The following is a 7,018-nucleotide window of genomic DNA, read 5'->3' as shown; positions in this document are numbered from 1 at the left end:
GACATTTTGCCAAGATCTCCTGAAAGAAACCAAAATTCCTGTAGGTGAGATATTTTAATCCCAGATTTGAACTGACCAAGCTGAACTGTGACGGATATTTTATCCGATTTTCAGGGGATGATCAAAGTACTGTATATACGAAGAGGAAAGTTTTAACTGAGTAATGACTGATAAGTACAGCTGAAAGTGGGGACAAACAATATTATAGACAGCAGTAATGCCACGACAAGAGAAACAAATAGGTCTAAAAACATGCAACAGCCCACTATCTCTTTGTAATAAAAAAGCGACGGTAGGGTTTCACTTTGTAAAAGAGCTGCTTGGGTGTTGTCTAGGGGAAAGAAAGTGCGTCTCCACTGGGTAACTCCTGTAATATTTCAAAGTACTACTTCAGGGTGGTAACCAGGTGGATACAAACCAGGTTTCTCTATACATATATTTTTCAACACCTTAGCGCCCATGCCATTTTTTAAGATTGAAGAATTTTTATTGCTTATTAGTGACAGAAATCAAGTAGTAGATAAGCGAAGTTCCCTGAGCCAAGCTTCATCGACCAGGGATGTAATCTACCTGAATCCCCAGATTCACAGCTCCATCCATTAATGTAAAACCTAAATTAGATATGTAAAAATACAAACATATATAACTGTTGACTTTAAACCTTCTTTCTGCAGTATCCAGTCCACCACCAGCCATGTCATCTGTAGGAACTGTTCCCATTGAGATGGCAGCTCTGGGCAGACCCTTCCAGCTGGGGATGCTGTATGACTGCCGCAGAGACGCACTGATCCCAGGTAAACCTACAGCACAGCAGACACAACTACACACTGTTCCAGCTGGGCTGCTGTATGACTGACACACTGATCCCAGACATTCCCACAGCACAGCAGACACAACTACACACTGTTCCAGCTGGGCTGCTGTATGACTGACACACTGATCCCAGGTAAACCTGTAGCACAGCAGACACAACTACACACTGTTCCAGCTGGGCTGCTGTATGACTGACACACTGATCCCAGGTAAACCCACAGCACAGCAGAAACAAATACACACTGTTCCAGCTGGGCTGCTGTATGACTGACACACTGATCCCAGGTAAACCTGTAGCACAGCAGACAACTACACACTGTTCCAGCTGGGCTGCTGTATGACTGACACACTGATCCCAGACATTCCCACAGCACAGCAGACACAACTACACACTGTTCCAGCTGGGCTGCTGTATGACTGACACACTGATCCCAGGTAAACCTGTAGCACAGCAGACAACTACACACTGTTCCAGCTGGGCTGCTGTATGACTGACACACTGATCCCAGATACACCCACAGCACAGCAGACACAACTACACACTGTTCCAGCTGGGCTGCTGTATGACTGACACACTGATCCCAGATACACCCACAGCACAGCAGACACAACTACACACTGTTCCAGCTGGGCTGCTGTATGACTGACACACTGATCCCAGATACACCCACAGCACAGCAGACACTACTACACACTGTTCCAGCTGGGCTGCTGTATGACTGACACACTGATCCGAGGTAAACCTGTAGCACAGCAGACAACTACACACTGTTCCAGCTGGGCTGCTGTATGACTGACACACTGATCCCAGATACACCCACAGCACAGCAGACACAACTACACACTGTTCCAGCTGGGCTGCTGTATGACTGACACACTGATCCCAGGTAAACCTGTAGCACAGCAGACAACTACACACTGTTCCAGCTGGGCTGCTGTATGACTGACACACTGATCCCAGATACACCCACAGCACAGCAGACACAACTACACACTGTTCCAGCTGGGCTGCTGTATGACTGACACACTGATCCCAGGTAAACCTGTAGCACAGCAGACACAACTACACACTGTTCCAGCTGGGCTGCTGTATGATTGACACACTGATCCCAGGTAAACCTGTAGCACAGCAGACACAACTACACACTGTTCCAGCTGGGCTGCTGTATGACTGACACACTGATCCCAGGTAAACATTCCAGATGAAATCTATTAATTTAGTGCCAATATATAATATAGGATTACAGAACACAATTTTAATCTTATCTGAATTTCATTGACATGTCCTAAACTCTCCTCACAGGTCTTTTTAAGCTTCTCGCTTCATGACAGTTAATTCTATCACAGAAGCTGTCGAATCACAGGATTAATGAACTTCTTTATTACATCAGTATCTCTCTATATGAAGCTTAGTACTGAGCAAACCTCTTTGACATTGTCCAGTGTGTCAGGAGCATTAGGTAATCAACCCTGACTCTATTGCAGCCATCACGCTGTGGGACCATAAGGAGCTACAGAAGAACACCAGTGTGCGCTCCCAGAATAAAACTGAGCTCAGGGTCTCTGCCTCAGACTCCATTGATGACAAAGCTTCGGCCCTGCAGGTGGACGCCTCACTGAAGGCCAGTCTTCTGGGGGGTCTTGTGGAAGTGGGAGGAGCCGCCAAGTACTTCAATGACAAGAAGAAATCCCACAGCCAGGCCAGAGTCACTCTGCACTACCACACCACTGTCAGGAAAGAGCAGCTGACCATGAGTCACCTGGGCCGAGGGCAGGTGACCCATCCCAGTGTGTTTGAGGACGAAATGCCCACCCATGTGGTCACAGGTGTGCTGTACGGGGCTCAGGCCTACTTTGTGTTTGACAGAGAGGTGTCTGAGGGAGAGAACAAGCAGGAGATCGAGGCGAAACTGAAACTCACCATTGAAAAGCTGAAACGAATCTCAATTAGTGGCAAAGCCTCTCTGGAAATGACAGAACAGGAAAAGACCGCTGGAGAAAAGTTCAGCTACACATTTCACGGGGATGTTCAGCTGGCGACAAACCCGTCCACTTTTAAAGAGGCCATTGAGGTCTACAGAGCCCTCCCGACTCTGCTCGGAGAAGGAGGAGAACACGCTGTGCCCATCAGGGTCTGGCTGTACCCGCTGGTCAACCTGGACTCCAAGGCTGCTAAGCTGGTCAGACACATAAGCAACCATTTTGTCACACAGGCACAGACTGCAGTGGAGAACCTGGATGTGATTGAAATGCGATGTAACGACTTGCAGAAACACACAGTTTCCCAAACCTTTCCTGACGTTAAAGGAAAAATAGAAAATCTGAAACAACTGGTCCTTCAGTACAAACTGAATTTCATGGATAGATTAGCCAGTGTCCTGCCAGCTATTAGGGGAGGTGAGAAAGATGAAGAAGAGTTCAGAGAGCTGATGAAACATCATGAAGACTCGCCTTTCAAATTAGACAGGTTTCAACTGTGGCTGCAGAATAAAGAAAGAGAAATGAAGGCAGTCAATGGATATCTTACTAAACTGAAAGACAGTGGTATAAATGTGCTGTCCACACAAGAGGAACTGGACCGGGTGCTGTTTGATCCAGACACTGAGAATGTGGTTTGTTTCAGCTTCACCTCACTCAGCCAGCCTGAGCCGTATCTGTCAGAGCTGACCAGCTACCTCAGACACCCAGAGAGCAGGAACACAGACACTGACACACAACAGGCCAGTACAGGATGGGTAAAGAGAGAGTCTGTTCAGAAGATGAAACTGTGTCTGAAGGCTTTCCTTGAGTTAGTGAATATTAAGGATGAGAAAACTAAATTCTTTGTTGGTGCTAAACAAGATGACCAGCATCCTGGAGCATGTATCTTCCTGTATGAGAGTGGGGATAATGAAGGTGTGTATTTTGAGCCCCCATCAAAGTCTGGCAACCCTGAGGTTCACACAGTGACACACAACACTGTGACAGAACAGATGTCCCCCCACAGCTCTGCCACACTGGAGCACAGGGTGGGATATAAACCCAAGCAGCAGGAAGAGTGGGAATCTGTCACTGTCAAAGACACTCAGGACACTGTCCCTGTGTCAGGGCTGCAGCCTCACACTGAGTATGAGCTCAGATCCACAGCAGAGGGCAAGCTGGGATACCCCGTGAGCAGTGACATCAAAACGTTCAACACTGTGATAAACTTATGTACCCCTGGAAAACCCTCAGCTCTCCAGGTGTCTCCAACTTCCATCAAAATAACCTGGGAAAATCCTTCTGCTGATGAAGAGGGGGTCAGCATACTAGGATACATCATTGAATACAGAGAGGAAGGAGTACAAGGCAGTAAGGAAACATCTGATCAGTGGCTGAAGAAGAAAACTAACAAAGAACAGAATTCATTTTCTATTGAAGGCTTGACAAAGAAAACATCCTACAGAATCAGAGTCCGGTGTGACTGTGGGGATCGTGGGACCAGCGCACCGAGTGATGAAGTGGTGATCACAACAGCAGAAACACCTGTAAAGCGAATTACAGGCGACCCCAAGAAGTGCACTTTAATGAACAAGGGCAAACCTTCGATTTACAGGCTTAATCTGTCTAAAGATAAACGCAGTACCTGTCCCAAACTCAGCTTTGGAAAACCACCATTGAACTGCAAAAACAGAACGATCATGCTCCTGGGAGCGACGGGCTCAGGGAAGACCACCCTCATCAACGGGATGATCAACTATATCCTGGGAGTGGAGTGGGAGGATGAGAGCAGGTTCAAACTGATACATGAAGAGACCAACAGGACACAGGCTGAGAGTCAGACCTCTGAGATCACAGCCTATCAGATCCACCACAGTGAAGGGTTCAGGGTTCCCTACTCTCTCACTATTGTGGACACTCCAGGGTTTGGGGACACCAGAGGGATCGGACAGGACAAAATCATCACCCAGAAGATCAGAGACTTCTTTTCTGATAAGAATGGTATCATTAGTCTTGACGCAGTGTGTTTTGTGGTCCAGTCTGCTTTAGCACGTCTCACACACACACAGAAGTACATCTTTGACTCAATTCTCTCGATATTTGGAAAAGACATTGCAGACAATATTGTAGTTCTGGTCACATTTGCTGATGGGCAGCCTCCACCTGTTTTAGAGGCCATCAAAGCTGCTGATGTCTCTTGTGCCAAACTGAAAAATGACACCCCTCACTATTTCAAATTCAACAACTCAAGCTTGTTTGCTTCTAATGAGGGATCAACAGGAAGTTCACATCAGAGTATGTTTGACAAAATGTTCTGGCAGATGGGCTCAGAAAACATGGATACATTCTTTAACTATTTAAACACCATGCAAACCAGAAGTCTGCAGCTGACAAAGGAGGTCCTGGAGGAGCGCAATCGACTGGAGGTGACAGTGCAGGGGCTGCAGCCCAAGATCAGAGTCAGACTGACGACACTCAATGAATTGGAACAGACACAAGAAGCACTGGAACGTCACAAACACTGTATAGAGCAAAACCAGAACTTTGAGTATGAAGTAGAGGTCACAGAGGCAGTAAAGGAAGATATCTCTGAGAATGGAAACTACATCACCAACTGCCAAGCGTGTCATACCACCTGTCACTATCCCTGTCAAATTCCTAATGATAATGATAAGAAAGGTTGTTTGGCAATGGATAAAAAAGGAAACTGCAGGATTTGTAAAAAGAAATGTGTCTGGAATGTACATTTTAATCAGAAGTACAGATGGGAATACAGGACCAGAAAAGAGAAAAGAACATATGAGGATCTGAAAACTCAGTTTGAGGACGCAAAGGGGAAAAAGATGAGTGCAGAGGAAGTTGTCAAACAGCTTCAGAAGACATACAAAGAGGTACAGAAAGAGGTCTTACAATTAATTGACAAATTGAGTCGCACTCTGAAGCGTCTGAAAGAGATCGCTCTGCGGCCCGACCCTCTCAGGACCCCAGATTACATTGACCTGATGATACAGGCTGAGGAGCACGAAGCCAAGCCTGGATACCTGGATCGCATCAGAGAACTACAGAGAGTCAGAGAAGGAGCTGTGATAGTGCAGAAGGTGGCCAGTGGAGAGATTCTGCTTCCACAGGAAGAGAAGACTTGGACAGAGTGGGTAAAGGACGGTGCCTCAGGGATGTTACAAAAAGTAAAAAATAAGATAGGTTGAAAGCATACTATACAAATGAGAATTAAGTGCATATTAAGTGAGAAATACAGGACTGACTGATGTTACCATATACATGTCCCCTTTCTAACATTCTGATAAAGATATTATTAAACTGAAAAGCAGCAAATGAAAGTTATTGTTCCATATAGGTTTTGGCACCATGCAAGTACATGTTAGTGAATACACCACAAGAAACTCATTTTGTTCAAATGCTTGACAGGTGTAAAATAATTTTACTGGGATACTATTGAATTGTTACACTGATGATCTGACAAGGGAGTTAAAGAGCATTTCTGAAATGTGTTTTCTTTTAATTTCCTGTTTTCTATAAAACATTGATGCATATTGTGTTCTCTGTGATCCTTTTTCTGTATTGATTTCATAGACAATTTTCATTCATTAGCCTGATTTCATGTTTCTTGTACTGTCTTTAAAGAGATGTAACCTTTCACGAAGAACAGCACAAGTAACCTTCTTTGTGCTCAGTGGTTTTAAATAAATACAGTCTCAGTGAAACTGGAGTAATGCAATCTTTTATACTTCTCATCCAGTCTGTCTCCCGAACCACCTTTAAAGAGTCTCTCAGGTTCCTATGATTCTATTTAGGGAAAGGCTCCCCCAGCACCTCTCACTGTGCAGGAGAGTCACTGCACCCCCTCTCTGCTGGCCCACTGTCTCCAGAATGCTCTTGACACGTTACTGTCGTCCCTTAAGCCGGCGTCGGGCTACAGGACTCGACACGACCTCTAGTCAGAGAGCATGTCAAAATTAACGACTGCAGCTGCGGAGTCTGGCTGCCTTTTCTGTCCCAGAGGGTGTCAAATGATAGGACTAGGAATCACAGGGGTGACTAATCACACGATTCCCTCATGACTTTTCATCCCGGTTCCACATCTCGTATCGCGCCGCGAAAGTACCGCGAGGTCGCCTCATTTTGTCAGCCAATCAACGTGGAGCAAGAGGAGGAGCAGCGCACGAAAGTACACAAACACGAAACGCCGAACAGACATCTGTGCTGGCTCCACAGTTCGACGAGCCTC

The 7,018-nt window shown here is 45.9% G+C and overlaps 1 pseudogene; it reads left to right on the top strand.

The window, feature by feature from the left end:
* Positions 1-679: 679 nt before the first annotated feature.
* LOC148674076 (uncharacterized) lies at positions 680-6,494 on the top strand (annotated as a pseudogene).
* The last annotated feature ends 524 nt before the right edge of the window (positions 6,495-7,018 follow it).

Source organism: Lepisosteus platostomus, chromosome 3, assembly GCF_059453375.1.
Source record: "Lepisosteus platostomus isolate fLepPlt1 chromosome 3, fLepPlt1.hap1, whole genome shotgun sequence".
NCBI lineage: Eukaryota > Metazoa > Chordata > Actinopteri > Semionotiformes > Lepisosteidae > Lepisosteus > Lepisosteus platostomus.
The sequence above is the reverse complement of the archived record's forward strand: the minus strand, read 5'-3'. Positions and strand labels throughout refer to the sequence as shown.